General features: G+C 35.1%; 1 protein-coding gene across 2 annotated transcripts in view; it reads left to right on the top strand.

The window, feature by feature from the left end:
• SCLT1 (sodium channel and clathrin linker 1) overlaps positions 1 to 15853 on the top strand; it is a 231804-nt gene that overhangs the window by 117361 nt on the left and 98590 nt on the right. The window lies entirely within an intron of this gene.

Raw genomic sequence — 15853 nt, forward strand, 5'->3', positions numbered from 1 at the left:
ATGGTTACCATGAGGCTTGCAAATACTATAACCAATTGTTTTAAACTGATGACAACTTAACTCTGATTATAAAGAAAAAAATAAGCAAAGAGAGAATTAAAACTTTACACTTTAACTTCATCTGCCCCCCTGCTTTTTGACTTGTTGTCTCCGTTTACATATATTTTATGTTGTTTATCTCTTAAAAAGTTGTAGTATTTATTATTTTTGGGGGATCTGTCTTCTGGTCTTCTGACTAAAGATATTAGTAGTTGATACACCACAATTACAATTAAAGGAGTCTAACCAGAGTTAGAATATTCTGTAATTGTCTGTGTACTTACTATTGCCAGTGAGTTTTATATCTTCAGATGATTTCTTATTGCTAATTAACACCCTTTTCTTTTGGATTGAAGAACCCCCTTTAGTATTTCTTGTAAGACAGGGCTGGTGTTGACAAAATTCCTTGGCTTTTTTTTTTTTTTTCTGTCAAAGTTTTTATTTCTCCTTTATGTTTGAAATACAATTTTGCTTTTATATATTATTCGCTTCCCTTTTCTTCCTGCTTTTAAGATTCTTTATCCTTGACCTTGAGATTTTGATTATTATATGTACTGAAGTAGTCTTATTTGGTTTGAATCTGCTTGGTGTTCTTTGACTTTCTTGTACCTGGATATCTTTCTGTAGGTTTGGAAAGTTCTCTATTATTATTTCTTTGAATAAACTTTCTACCCCCATCTCTCTTAGTACATCCTCTTTAAGACCAATAACTTAGATTTGCCCCTTGAAGGCTGTTTTAAAGATCTTGTAGGGGTGTTTCATTTTTTTTTTTCTCCTATGTGTATTTTCATATAGGCCGTCTTCAATCTCATTGATTCTTCTTATTGATCAGTTCTGCTTTTGAGAGACTGATACATTTGTCAGTTTTTCAACTGAATTTTTCCTCTCCAGAATTTCTACATGACTTTTAAAAAATTATTTTAATCTCTATCAAATTTCTGATGAGATTCCGAATTCCTTGTGTGAAAGATCACATATGTCTGTCACTCCAGGATTGGTTACACTGGTGCCTTATTTAGATCATCTGGTAAGGTCATGTTTTTCTGGATATTATTCATGCTTGTGGATGTTCACTGATATCTAAGCAACGAAGAGTTAGGTATTTTTTACAATTTTTGCAGTCTTGGCTTGTTTGTCTCCTTCCTTCTTGAGACGCCTTTCCACAAATCCAAGAGAGATGGAGTGTTGTGACCCAAGCCTGCAATTATTGCAGCCATTTCAGAACTAGATGGTGCCCTACGCCTAGGAATGCTGCAGCTCTTACAGCCTCCTACATACACAACCTTGCTAGACTTGGGTAAGATGAGAGATAATTCCCTGGGTAAGCAGGAAAAGTCTTTTACTCTCCTTCCCCAATCAGAAGGAGTCTCTCTGTGCACTGTGCTGTCTGGAGTTGGGGAGAGGTGATCTGGGCACTCTCGTGGCTACCACAGCTACCACTACCCCCACAGAGTTACACCTGAATCCTTGCAGACCATGACAGTACTGGGGCTAACCCAAGGCCAGCAGCCACTATTGCCTGATGTTTATTCAAGGCCCAGGACCACTTCAGTTAGAAGGGGGTGAATTCTGCCAGGATGGGGTCCATCCCATCAGAGGAGTGGATTCTTTTCTGGCATAGGGTGAGTCTAGAAACCAGTCCAGGAGCAAAAATCTAGAATCTGGCACTTTATTTTATTGTGGCTGAGCTAGTACTCAAGTTGCAAGATACAGTCCTCTATACTCTTTCTTCTCCTTTCCCCAAGCAGAGTGAGTCTCTCTTGGAGAAGTACTGCCTGGAATTTGGGAAGTGGTGACACAGGAAATCCCTTGGCTGCCACTGCTGGTCACACTGGGTTATACCCCAAGTGCACTGCCTCTGAGATCAGTGCAGCACCAGGGCTTGCCTTAAGACTGCAGTCCTTGTGACCTGAGTGCCACTCAAATTTATTCCAGGCCCATGGTACTTTAGTCGGTGGTGTGAAGCCAGAAGAGACTTGGTTTTCACCCACTGGGACAGTGAATTTCCCTCTGGCTTAGAGCTGGTCCAAATGTTCCCTTCCTGGGTGCTGGTGGAATTCTAGCCTATGTTGTTTGTGTTCCACTGTGATGGGGCAGCACTGAGTTCTAATACAAATTTCAGCACTTACTTCACTCTCCCTCTCCCTAGTGCACAAATTCTCTGCCATCTGCACTGCCTGGGATTGGGGACAGTTTGTAGGTAATGAAAAACTGTCTTTCCTACACTCATCAGTGTAGGAAATATTTCTTAATCAAGATTTAGGCTGGGTGCAGTGGCTTATTCCTGTAATCCCAGCACTTTGGGAAGCTGAGTCAGGCAGATCACCTGAGGTCAGGAGTTCAAGACCACCCTGGCCAACATGGAGAAACCCTATCTCCACAAAAATTAAAACTAGCCAGGCATATAAAAGATTTAAATACAAACCAAAAAGAAAAGATTTCTTTACTTGAATATGTTAAAATGTTTGGTTTCTGTTACAAAAACAATGTAAGTCAAATGAAAAGACAGCTCATATTCTATGAGAAGACATTTACAATGCATATATTGTAACTGACAACAGATTAGTGTTGAGCACACATTAACTGATTAAGTATCAATAAAAATAATTAACTCATAGAAAATTAGGCAAAGGATAGGAATAAGTATTTCAAAAGTTACAGCCATCAGAAAAATGCAAGTAAAAACAATGTGATACTACCTCACACTCAGCAATCAATGTAAAAATGTGGAGTATAATAAGAAGGCCAAAACATTACAGTTTGATACAGTTTAAATATTTTCAACAGTAGTGTGTATTGATCATCAATATATGTATATGGCTATATCCATATATATACTTATAATCGGTATGTAATAAAAATTTTATATATATTACATATATATGTAGTGTATATGTATATGTATTATAAGAGAATAAAGTACCATTCCCAGAAATGATAGACCCTTACTTCAAGTTAATGATTGGCTCTGTGGAATGAGGCTATTTGTGGAAGTAGAGAATTGAAGGCAACCTAGGTATCTGTCACTAAGGGGAATGAACAGAAAAATGTGGAAATTACATCCTGTGGAATACTTGCATCATTTAGAAACACATATTTACTGACAAAAATGTAGTTGATGTAGTTACAGCAGCATGGGTAGAACTAGAAACAATGTTTCTATTTAAAAAGTAAAATATATGGATCTATAGCATAAAAAACATGGGTGTAATAACAATATATATATTACCAGTAAATGTGTATACCCAAGGATATATCACCTTTTAATGTGAACTTATGAAATGGATGGGAATGATAAAGAGATTGGGAATGAGCAAGAAAACAAAAATAAGCAAATGAGAACATCTTTTATAGCTAATAATGATAATAGGTCATGGAATGAATAGTGTAAAAATTCAACTTTGCATTCAAGGTTAAGAGAAGAGTGGAAGGAAAAAAGAATATAAAATTTTGGCATATTTAGGATAAATTAAAAGGCATAGATCTTGGAAGGATAAGTAAGGAAACTGATTCATAAAGACCTACAATTATAGTAATGGAAATAGAGAATAAAAATGCATATAAAAATCTATGTAGAAAAAATGGGCAGAACTTCATAATATTGGGCTAAAGGACAGGGGAAGAATTATGAAATTTTATTGCTAGAGGGTATCTTACTGTTCATCTAGTTTAATTTTCTAATTTTATAGAAAAACTCAAAAGTGAACCAAAGTCTTAGGAACTATTTGTCTTTTCCAGAGTTGCACAAGAAATTCATGGAAAAGACAAATTAGAAGTCCCATCTTATAATTGCTAATCTAGTGAGCTTTTAAGGCAGGCTCTCAGACAGTATTCACAGCAGTAGGGAAGTCAAGTAGGAGAGTTGGTTGGATAAAAAAAAATATGATGAGTAGAGTTGGGAAGGAAGGGATTTTATGGTGTCCCCTAGTTTTCTGAATCAGGAATTGGATGGTACAATTCACAAATATGGAGAAAAGATTTGAGAGATAATGATAAGCTCAGTTTGGAGCCTGTTGCATTTCAGGTGCCTCTGAGCCATGTGGGTAGAGATAACCAGGAGAACTCTGAGCTAGAAAAATTTAATGAGATTTCATTCCCATAGAAACTGTTGAAGCTACAAAAGTGTGCATGAGATGAAATAGGTCAAATTGAAACAACTTGAGGCTATCACACTATACATAAACTTATTATAAAGACTGCTTCTACCCTCAGAGCACAGATGTACATTTTTTTAAGTTCTCAATGAATATAAAATAAATTGATTTGACAAATTTCAAGCTCCTTATATGAAGATAGTATCTATGTCTGTTAATGAGACAAGTCCTTAGTGGCTAAGTTATTATTATTATTATTATTATTTTTATTTTTTGAGATAGAGTCTTGTTCTGTTGCCCAGGCTGGAGTACCATGGCACAATCTCGGCTCACTGCAACCTCTGCCTCCTGGTTTCAAGCAATTTCACTGTCTCAGTCTCCCGAGTAGCTGGGATTACAGGCACCCACCACCATGCCCGGCTAGTTTTTGTATTTTTATTAGAGACAGGGTTTCACCATGTTGGCCAGCCTGGTCTCGAACTCTTCACCTCAGGTGATCCACCTGCCTCAGCCTCCCAAAGAGCTGGGTTTACAGGCCTGAGCCACTGTGGCCAGCTGGCTAACATTGCTTTTAACAAATATTCTGATGATGCCACTCTGATGAGAAGTTAATAAGGACCCTTGTGCAAACACTTTATTTTAGTTTTAGCAAAAACTTCAGTCTTTTAGCATATTCTTTTACAAAGATAACATTGGTTATTCCCAAAAAGATAAATGACAATCTTTCCCTTCAAAGACTTTACAAGGCAGGCATAAAATCTGAGCACATGAGAGTTGGAAAATAATTATCATCATAACTCAGTTGGATATATATTATAAATAAATATATGGGACAAAAATGCACCTCTGGAATAACAATATAAATCTTGGTTTAAATGAATAAATACTGAATAGGTTCACAAGAATAAAAGAGTAAAAATCTAGTAGAATGAATGAGAGAAGTCTTCCCAGAGAAGGCAAGTTTTAGCTAGGTTTAAAAAATTATAAATTTTATGAGAAACATAATCTAAGGCAAAAAGGAAGTAACAAAAGTTCTGTGAGAAACAGCAATATGACTACTTTTATACATAACTGGAGGGGTCAGGGTTATCAGGTAAATGAAGGTTCTTAAGAAAATAGGCTGAAGAGGTTTATCTGCTATGGAAAGGTATCTCTAGAAACTCTCAAAATAGGCCGGACGCAGTGGCTCCCAAAATCCCAGCACTTTGGGAGGCTGAGGCAGGCCAATCACATGGTCAAGACATAGAGACCATCCTGGCCAACATGGTGAAACCCCGTCTCTACTAAAAATACAACAATTAGTTGAGCGTGGTGGTGTGCTTGTAGTCTCAGCTACCCAGGAGCCTGAGGCGGAAGAATCACTTCAACCGGAGGCGGAGGTGGCAGTGAGCCGAGATTGTCACCACTCGCCTGGTGACAGAGTGAGGCTCCATCTCAAAAAACAAAAAAGAAAAAACTAAAACTCTCAAAATAAAATATGATTAAAGCTTTAATTATAAATTCACATGATTTTAACTTTTTTGGACCACACTATCAGACAACAAGTGAAACTAATATGTTTCAGTATAAGTACAAAGTTAAACAACTCTAGTGCTTAAGGAGTTTCTAATTTAGTTATTCTTGGCATGGTTATATAGAGCATCTCAAAACCTAAATTCTGGTAATGTCAATATGCCCATCATTCAGAATCTGTCATACTTGAAAGCAACACCGTCTTCCCTGAAAGAAGCATCTGTTTATCCTTATGTTCCTTCAAATCTGTGGCAGGAAAAGCAAGTATAGTTTTATGTATACAACTCCGAACTGCTTAATGTTAAGCTATGGAATACTGTCAGTAAATATTATGGCAAAGTTGCTCATGGACAATTAAACACTTAAGATGTTTTAGGCTTTGGAAAGCTGCAACTAGTTTTATCAATCTCTAACCTCAATTTATAATCTTTAGGCCCTAATGTTCACACCAAATGAATCTTCCAGGCAGATGTCAAAAATCAAAGTATCTACTCATCATATTTTTTTTTATCCAATCAGCTCTCCTACTTGACTTCCCTACTGCTGTGAATACTGTCTGAGAGCCTGGCTTAGAAGCTCACTAGATTAGCAATTACAAGATGTGAGTTCTAATTTGGCTTTTAGTGTCTCTCTGGTCTTTCACTTCTTCATCACTTTCTCATCTGAGATATAGAAGTAACCTCCAAATTAGCTTATTGCCCCCATCTTCCTTGTTCATATTGTTATCAAAGTGATCTTTCTAAAATATATCTAATCATGTCACTTCCCTTCATTGGCTACTAAAAACCTATAGGATATAATCCAAATTATTCAGCTTGACATAACAGTCTTCTGTAGTACCAAACATGCTTCCTTCCTTTGTGCCTCAACTGTAGACTGCACATACATTTGTCACAGCATTTTTTTCTTTCTTTCTTTTTTTTTTTTTTTTTTGCAGGAGACCCGAATTTTATTATTACTCAAATCAGCCTCCCCGAAAACTGAGGGATCAGAGTTTTTAAGGATAATTTGGCAGGTAGGGAACCCGTGAGTCAGGAGTGCTGATTGATTGGCTCAAGGATGAAATCATAGGGACTCAAAGCTGTCCTCTTATGCTGAGTCAGTTCGTAGGTGGGGGCAACAGACCTGGTTGGCAGGTCCAGGTAGGGCCGTCTAGTTGTCAGAAATGCAAAAACCTGAAAAGACATCTCAAAAGGCAGATCTTAGGTTCACAATAGTGATGTTACCTTTAAGAGTAGTTGGGGAAGTTGCAAATCATAGGACCTCCAGAATAATGGCTGGTAATATTTAGAATCCCAGTCCCTCTCATCCTAATTTGGTGGCTGGTGGCCTTTTATTCATTTGACAAGAACAGTCTGACTTTTGGGAATGGCTATTATTTAAACTATAAACTAAATTTCTTCCCAAGGTTAGTTCGGCCTATGTCCAGGAATGGACAAGGAGAGTTTGGAGGTTAAAAGCAAGAGGCAGTTGGTTAGGTCTGATATCTTTTGCTGTCCCAGCATTTTCAACACTTTATTAAATGTTTACAAATCCATCTTTCTACACTAGTATTTAAGCTTCTGGAAGGTATGGATTATGATTTGGTGATTTTTTTTATCTTGCCATCACCTAGCACAGTGCTAGACATATGGCAGGTGCTCAAAAAACAGTTTTTTTTAGTGATTTAGTCAGTTAATTAAATTGCACTTTATTGGAGAGACAAGGCTAATTTATTCATGTGGATTTTCTGTTTGTGTCCTTTGCTCTTTGACCTCTCAGGGCACAATTGTTTTCTTGAACTGTCATTATTTTTTAAAATTATATTTTATCTCCTTCAGCTATACAGAAATGTGTGACCACTTAGAAGCTTGAATTCCAAAACAATACACCTGAAAAAATCATTTTAATATAATTAATAGAAGTTTTACACAATGAATTAAAAAGATTTTTAGTGTTTCTCATTATAGATTCAGCCTTTAAGATATATTGACTTTTAAATCTGTTTTTATTACAAATAATCTCAAAGATTGACTGGGGGTGCCTCTAGGCTTAAGTATTAACGTTTAGTGCTCTCTCTGTATTTAAATATGGAATAAATTCCAGGACATCTTTAAAATATGATAGCAAAATTACTTATATATAAGTGGTTTTATTGAAGAACATCAGAGCTGATGTGATAGGAATGCAATTCTTAATATTGCTGTATCATATTAAACCTGAAAAAGTAAATTATATAAATCACAGTTTGTGTATATTGTGTTCATTTTTAATCTTTTTTACAAATGCATACTTTTTTCTTTAAAAATGTATGTGCTAATAATTTTCATATACTGTCATATTTTTTAAAAGGCATATATTTTTGCCAGGTAATAGTTTTATTTTAGCTGAGATAACAGATTTTTCTCAGATGTTTCATGTTCCAATTTGAATAATATTATGTCTTCTATTACAAAAATGCTATGGAAATCTGGAATTCATGGATCACTAGTTTTGATTCATAGTGTGTCTTGGAAACAATCCCATGTGAGAAATGGCCCTGAGCAGATGTGCTTAGTCATAGAATTGCCAGACAGTTCCTTATGTGTTGGCAGCTAGTTTTCTGAGCCTGGAAAACAGGTTTTAAGATAAGAAATAGGGCTTTGCTGTCAGTTTTCTATTTCTTCACACTGCTTTACTTTAATGTTATTTACAGGGATTACTGTCACCTTTATTCAATAATGTTTATATTTTTTCCTCTCAATCTTTTAAGAGACAGAAAGAAGATTATTAGACTTCTAGAACACACTGGTCAAGAGTGTTAATTAATATTAACATTTCTTGTTTGGGGGATCTGGCAAGAATAAAACAATCCATAACATCATTGTTCAAAACTTTTGCCTCTGAAAGTAGATTACTGTTTTCTGTCAAAATATATTTTAATTGATGTTTATACCTTTGTTTTGCAAATACTCTACATTTGTACACCTGTCCTTAAAAATGTGGTTCTGTGTGGTGTGAAATTTAAAAGGCATAGGCTTTGAAGTCCGCTCTAGTTTTTTATTCTGGCTCTGCCATTGTCTTAGTCTGTTGGGCTGCTATAACAAAATACCACATACTGAATAGCTCATAAACAACAGAAATGTATTTCTTACAGTCTGGAGGCTGGGAAGTTCAAAGTTAAGAAAGTGGCAGATTCGGTGTCTGGTGAAGGACTGTTTCCTGATTATACATGACACCTCTCTTTGTCTTCACACAGTAAAAGAAGCAAATAAGGCTCCCTTGGGCCTCTCTTATGAGGGCACTAATCCCATGTTTGAGGACACTGCTATCATGACCTAATCATCTCCCAAAAGGCCCTTCCTCCTAATATCATTACATTGAGAGTTATATGAAAGTTGTATTTATATGAGATTTCAACTATGAATTTTTAAGGGACAGAGCTATTCAGACCAAAGCAGCCTTTTACTGGTAATTTACTTGGGTAGGTTGTTTAACTGCATGAACCTCGGTTTCCTCATTGCTATAATGAAAATGAAATGACGTTCCTTGCAGTGTTGCAATGTAATATAACTTGCTATCTTTGCCCACCTCCCTTCTACTTTAGTATCCAACCTATGTAGGTAGGATATTACAATATTTACAAATTATCTGATAGTAGATTTAGGAGTTGATATTAACATTGTAATAAGTAGTTGATTATTAACCTCCAGAGACCTGGGAAATCAGCCTTTTGTTGTTGCTGCTGTAATTTCTAGGACCACAGGAAGCATTTTCTTTCTCCCTCTTTCTGCTATGTTCCACCCCCATTTCTTGCCAACTATGCAACCCCAAATTCTTTCTTTTCTCTCTTATGTGTTGTTTCAGTTCTATTCTTTTTCTTTTGAAATCTTAGTTTCTCTTTTGCAGGGTTCTTTTAAGACCTCAGATATATAGACCTCCCTGATGACTCTTCAGATATTTTCTTCTTCCCATTCTTTGATGTTGCTTGGAAGAATCTGTATTTGTTATAGCCACTTTTTGGAATTTTCTTCAGTTTGGAATCAGCTCCACCTATCTATTCTTGTCAAGAATTACTAGTACCCTTTTTGCCTTAAAAAAAAATGCCTCCCTCATTCTCCTTGGTTGTTGATTTTCCTTGATTATTTTTTCTTCCTTTCTTGAACATTTCTCTACCAGGATTTTTGTGTTTATGCCATGATTTCTTCTCTGACTTTTGTTACCTTTTTTTCTTTAATTGCGTTTTAGGTTTTGGGGTACATGTGAAGAACATGCAAGATTGTTGCATAGGTACATACATGGCAATGTGGTTTGCTACCTTCCTCCACATCACCTATATCTGGCATTTCTCCCCATGTTATCTGTCTCCAGCTCCCCACCTCCTGCTGTCCCTCCCTTAGTTCCCCCCCATAGACCCCAGTGTGTGATGCTCCCCTCCCTGTGTCCATGTGTTCTCATTGTTCAACACCCACCTGTGAGTGAGAACATGAAGTGTTTGATTTTCTGTTCTTGTGTCAGTTTGCTGAGAATGATGGTTTCCAGGGTTCATCCTTTTTTTTTTTTTTTTTTTTTTTTTGCTTATTTTGCTTTCCCCATTTCCTTATCCTACCTACAAAAAGTATATATTTCTTAAATTTCTAACCATGTGACTTAATTTTCCTCTAGATGATCGTATCTATCCTACCCAATTTAAACTCTTAGTTTAAATTGTTTTCTAAGTACACCTCTCTGACCTTGATCACTTTGTTGAGTTCCATAATTGAATTACCAGGTCAGTGTTTTTCAAACTTTTTATTTTTTAACAGTAAACTCCTTTTAAAAAAAGAAATCTTATACATGGAACCTCAGAATTTAAGTGTATAGAAGTTGAATGGTTATAATTGAAGGAGTAGAGGGCCTCCCCATCTTACTAGCTAATGCCATCATCAAACCTCAGAATTTTGCTTGATTGCTTTCTTTTGCTTCACTTCTACTTCTGGTCATGTTGACTCTATACAGTCATCATTAATATCACCTCCACTCCACCATCTCTTACTTGCAGTAGTCTTGTCTCTAGTCTACCTGCTTTCACTCTTATTCCACTGCAATTCATTCTCCATACAATATATCACGTCATTTACCTGCTTCGGACCCTCCAGTCCCCATGACCTTACAGTCTTATTTCTCATCTTCCCTAAATAAACCCTACACTTACCTACCTTTATGCTTGTGCTATCTTGTTTCTTCCTAAAACTTTCTCTGTCTCCCCTTGTGAGATATGTAATTCCTCTGCCAATTCTTGTTTTAAATACTTCCCACTTCAATATTCTCCTAGCTAAATGTAAATGTGCTACATACTCTGAATCATAATGCTTTATTTTAATCTTTTGTGTTGTTTAACATATGCTTGCTTTGTGGCCTTCCTCAAGATTACTATAGCATGCCCATCTTTGTGTGTTTTGTACCACATTATTGTAGCAACTCAAACGTTGCAGGTGTGAATTAAATGCCTGCAATGTCCGTTGCATAAGAGATTTAGATAGTCTGATTAATAATGGAGTATGAATTAATATTTTCTGCACTTTGTCAGTGTTACCCAAAGTTACATGACTCTCAGACTATACTTGTAATCATTGTTTATAAAAGAGTAAATTGTCAATTGTGTAGTCATTTTGTAAAATCTAAGACAGTGAATATACATCAGAATCCCTTGTAGAGATTCTGAAAAACGAAGATGACCAAATACTTCCTGCAGACATTCTGAATAAATAAGGCTCAAATTGAGCCTATCCATATATGATGTGAAAAACCGTATGCATATTAGTTGCAAAAAGCTCACTTTCATATACATAAAGTATGGACACTACTGCTAGTATCATAGAAAATTATATCTAACATAGAAATTAGAATTTTGAATTACCTAAAACTATATATAATTTTGAATTAACATCAAGTGTCTTATAAATAATATACAAATGAAGTATTTAAAGACTGAAGAGCCACTACTTTAGAAAGTTTTGATAGCTCATTGTATGGATTATAATATCCACTGCTTTTAGAATTTCTTCAGAAGCCTTCTGTATTTGAATGGGTTCCATTATTAGACTGCCACTAAAGATTGGGAAGAGAAAAAAAAATGGAAATAAAACTTTATCCACTTTTGCTACTTGCTCAATTTCCTAAAAGCAGTAGTGATTTTAAAAGTTTAGAGCTTTGTCTAAAATTGTGTTTGAGGATTTTCTAAAGTTTCTAAGTATAAATGATTGGCTTTATTATACTGGGTAATTATAGAAGTCCTTATTACAGTACCTAATGCATGCATTTTTTTTTATTTTAAAGAAGGAAAAGATTAAGAATATCTATCAAATCAGTAAAAACTAGCTTTTATATCTCTCCGAATCTTACTATTTTTCATTGTGTGCAAAAGAGTATTATAAACATTTCTAGGATTCCCTTTGAGAGTGCAGGAAGAAATAGATAAAAATTGGTCTTAAAATAGACTCATTGTACTTGATGTTAAGTCTCAAAAAACTGTATTGATAACTAAAGCATTTGAATTTCTGTCTAAGTAAATGGTATAATTTAAATCTAGTGTTATATCCTATCCTTCATGTTATACTTGATTAAATTTTGCTTAACAAAGTTTTATTTTTTAAAAGATTTCATTCAGATCTGTTTAATATCATAAGCAATCAAAAAATGCATTAATGAAAAATCCAAGGAATATAAAGTAGATTAACAAGCATACCTGAAAATAAAGTAATATGCTTTTTAGAATATTTATTTGAAGCAAAAATAAAATCCTTGGGTAGTAATGACATCAAGATTGTTAATAGTTAACTAGTTATGTTTTTTTAATCAAAATTTTTTGTTAAACTGTTTTTAACTTTTATAAAATTATATACACAGGCAGACATATATCTAAAACATTTGCCTGTAATTAGTATAAACATAATTATTGAGCTTTCATAAAATAATATTAGAATTATTTTTGTTAGTTCCTTCAAAAATGTTAGAAGTTAGACATTTAAAATATCTCACAAGACTGCAGCATAGAGCATACTTACAGAAGGCTTTTATTTAAAGTCCAAAGGATATTGTGCAGCCAGAAAAAGGACATAGGCAAGCATATAGCGTCCAGGACACATTCAGGCACAGGCACCCCAGTGTCTTTACTTATACACAGACATACTTTGTCTCCACATTGAGCCACCAAGATCTGTGCAGTGAATCTTGGCTTCAGGAGAGCCCCAGGCAGGAATTCCCATCAGGGTAATTTTTTTTTTTTTTTTTTTTTTTTTTGCCACTGTGATCACGTAGCCTAGCCTGGCTACCTAGTTATGCCAGATTAAAATCATCAGCAAACAAATCAATTTGCAGGCTGCCAGGAAAGATTCAGACTTTAAACAGCACATCATAAATCCCACTGTTCATATACTGGCTAAGAATCAAGGCTAGACATTCAGGCATCCCCAGAGCTTTCCCAGTCCAGCTGTAAATTAATACTTTACTACATAGTCCCTGACAATTTAATCTAATAAAAGGCAAAATGATGATGATAGTTGCATTGTATAAACTACAGTAAAATTTATAAAATGCTTTAATATGCATTAACTTATTTGAACTTTATAATTCTGTGAGCTATGTAGGAAAATTGTTTTTATCTCCATTTTATAGATACTAAGACTCAGAGAGGTTAAGTGATTGGCCCAGTTCATATACCTTTTGCGTCAGTAGAGTCAGTTCTAGAAGACAGGCCTTCTGCCTTTTATTTTAGAATTTTTTTCAACACTTCATGCCAAAAGTAGATATAAAGAACTATTTACTTATTTTCTAACTGTTCTATGAAACAATGTGGGAATGAACAATATATTTAAAGCTACTACTTATTTCCCCTCCCCAAAAAAATAGTATTTGTGTTTTAGTGAATATAATAAATTTTTTCAGAATTTTTTTTTTATAATGACTTCCAAATTAAGTCTAAGTCCAGTGCCTGGTTTTTGTTTTTTGTTTTTTTCTTTTTAGTTATGTAGCAGGAAACTTTGTTTCAAAGGAATATGAGATAATATATATTTGGGAGAATTGTTCACAAATTTATTTTTCTAGGATTTTTCACACATGAATATCAAATTGGGTGTGCAAGATCTAGGTAAAATATCAAGATATAGTTGTACTTGTAACATTCTCTCTCTCTCTCTTTCTTTCTCTCTACTCCCCCTCTCTTTCCCTCCCTCCCTCTCCCTCTCCTTCTCCCTCCCACTATTCCTCCCCTCCGCACTCCGCACCTTTCCTTTTGCCCTCTCATTCATTTATGACCTATTTACTTGTCTCCTATGCCCCAGGTATCTATCTCCTGAGGGTTTAAAAATTAATAAAATGAGATTCTTGCTTTTAATTATCTTATATTCTATATTTTTTATGATCTCACAGTTCCACCCAGGAGAATCTCTGTAATATTGATTACAATACAGTGTAGTCAATTAATAATGTATAAAGTATTGTGTATTATAAGTATTGAGATACAGGGTTTTTGCCAAGAAGTTAGTGAAGACATGAAGATGAAAGACTTTTGAGCTAGGTCAAAATTAAGGAATTTGTTAGAAAAAGAAAGAGAAGACTAGTCTAATCATACATGTAAAAAAAGCAACAAGGATGTGTTTAGGAAAAACTGTGAGTGAGTATTCTGATATGCCTGGAACATAAATTACGTGGGGATAATTAGCAAGAGATGAGACTCTTTGAGGCTAGATGTTGACTGGCCTCATTCGCCATGTAGAGGTGTATAGACTTCATGCCAAAAGAGTTTGGAATCCAGGAGTCATTGTTCAATAGGAATTTTTATTACTAGATGAATTTTTTTAACAGATAACATACAATATAAAGAGTGAATGAAAGAGGTGACCATCAGTGAAGAGATGAGTTTGGAATCTGTTGGAATAGTCTTATGAGTGATAATGGAGCTAAAGGTTGGGCCATAGAATGCAAAAGGAGTACACAATTGAAAGACAATTTAGAGATAGACTCAGGCAAATTAGATTAAAATGAGGAAAGAATCTAATTACAGAAGTTTGGTCTTGGCAAATTGCCTAATCCACCTCTGTTGTACATGAGGTCTTTGAGACACCCAGCATGGTCAAATGAATTGCATTAAGCTATATTACTAGTTGGTGACAGAATTGCGTCCCCGCCTCTAGTGTTCTCCACATTGTACCTTGCTTCCTGTGTCTCCAATAGTTTTTTTTTTTTTTTCTTGATTGTGCTGTGACCTTACCTTGCTTACAGTTTATAGGACACTCTAATATACATTATCTATTTTTACTTGTTCAGCAATCCCATGAAACAAGTAGAACAAGCAATATTTTTTTACCTTTCTAAAGGTAAGAAAACCAAATCAGTATGGTTGCTATGCTTATTAAGAGTTTTCTCAGTTTTATCCTTACTACTTAAATACTTATTCCTTAAGTTTTTCCCTTAAAAATATATAGAATTTTATAACTGGTAGAATCATTTGTTGATTTAGATTATAGATATACTCCTGAAATCGTCTCTAAGCCTGAAGTAGATTTTACATTTTGTTTGTTTTGTCCTTTGGTGAATCATTTTGCAAACGAACCAAAAAAATCTATTTTTGTTTTATTTTATTTTATTTTTATTTTTGTTTTTATTTTTTGAGACAGAATCTTGCTCTGTTGCCAAGCTGGAGTGCAGTGGTGCGATGTCTGCTCGCTGCAACCTCCGCCTCCCGGGTTCGAGTGATTCTTTTGCCTCAGCCTCCTGAGTAGCTAGGAGTACAGGCGCGTGCCACTGCATCCAGCTAATTTTAGTATTTTTAGTAGAGATGGGGTTTCACCATATTGGCCAAGATGATGTTGATCTCTTGACCTTATGATCCACCCTTCCCAGCCTCCCAAAGTACTGGGATTACAGCCATGAGCCGCCGTGCCTGGCCTGTTTGATTTTTTCTATAATCTTGGTTAATTTAAAGCAAAACATTTTCTTAAATACCTCATAATATAAAATATTATTAGGACTATTTGGGGGTAGACAGTATATTATAAAGGACTCTTTAAATACTAGTTTCATTACTTATTGTGAATCCTAGGGCATATTGGTAAACCTGTATCAACCTTGCTCTCCTCTACCTCAGTTTAATAGTAGTCTTAATTCACAGTTACTATGAGTGTTACGTGAGATGACTGCAAAGCATTTGAAACAGTCCCTGGCACTAATAACTACCTGAGGTATTATCAGCTATTATCAGATTTGTATTT

This window comes from Sapajus apella, unplaced genomic scaffold (genome assembly GCF_009761245.1).
Source record: "Sapajus apella isolate SASKATOON/1434 unplaced genomic scaffold, GSC_monkey_1.0 scaffold27, whole genome shotgun sequence".
Classification (NCBI taxonomy): domain Eukaryota; kingdom Metazoa; phylum Chordata; class Mammalia; order Primates; family Cebidae; genus Sapajus; species Sapajus apella.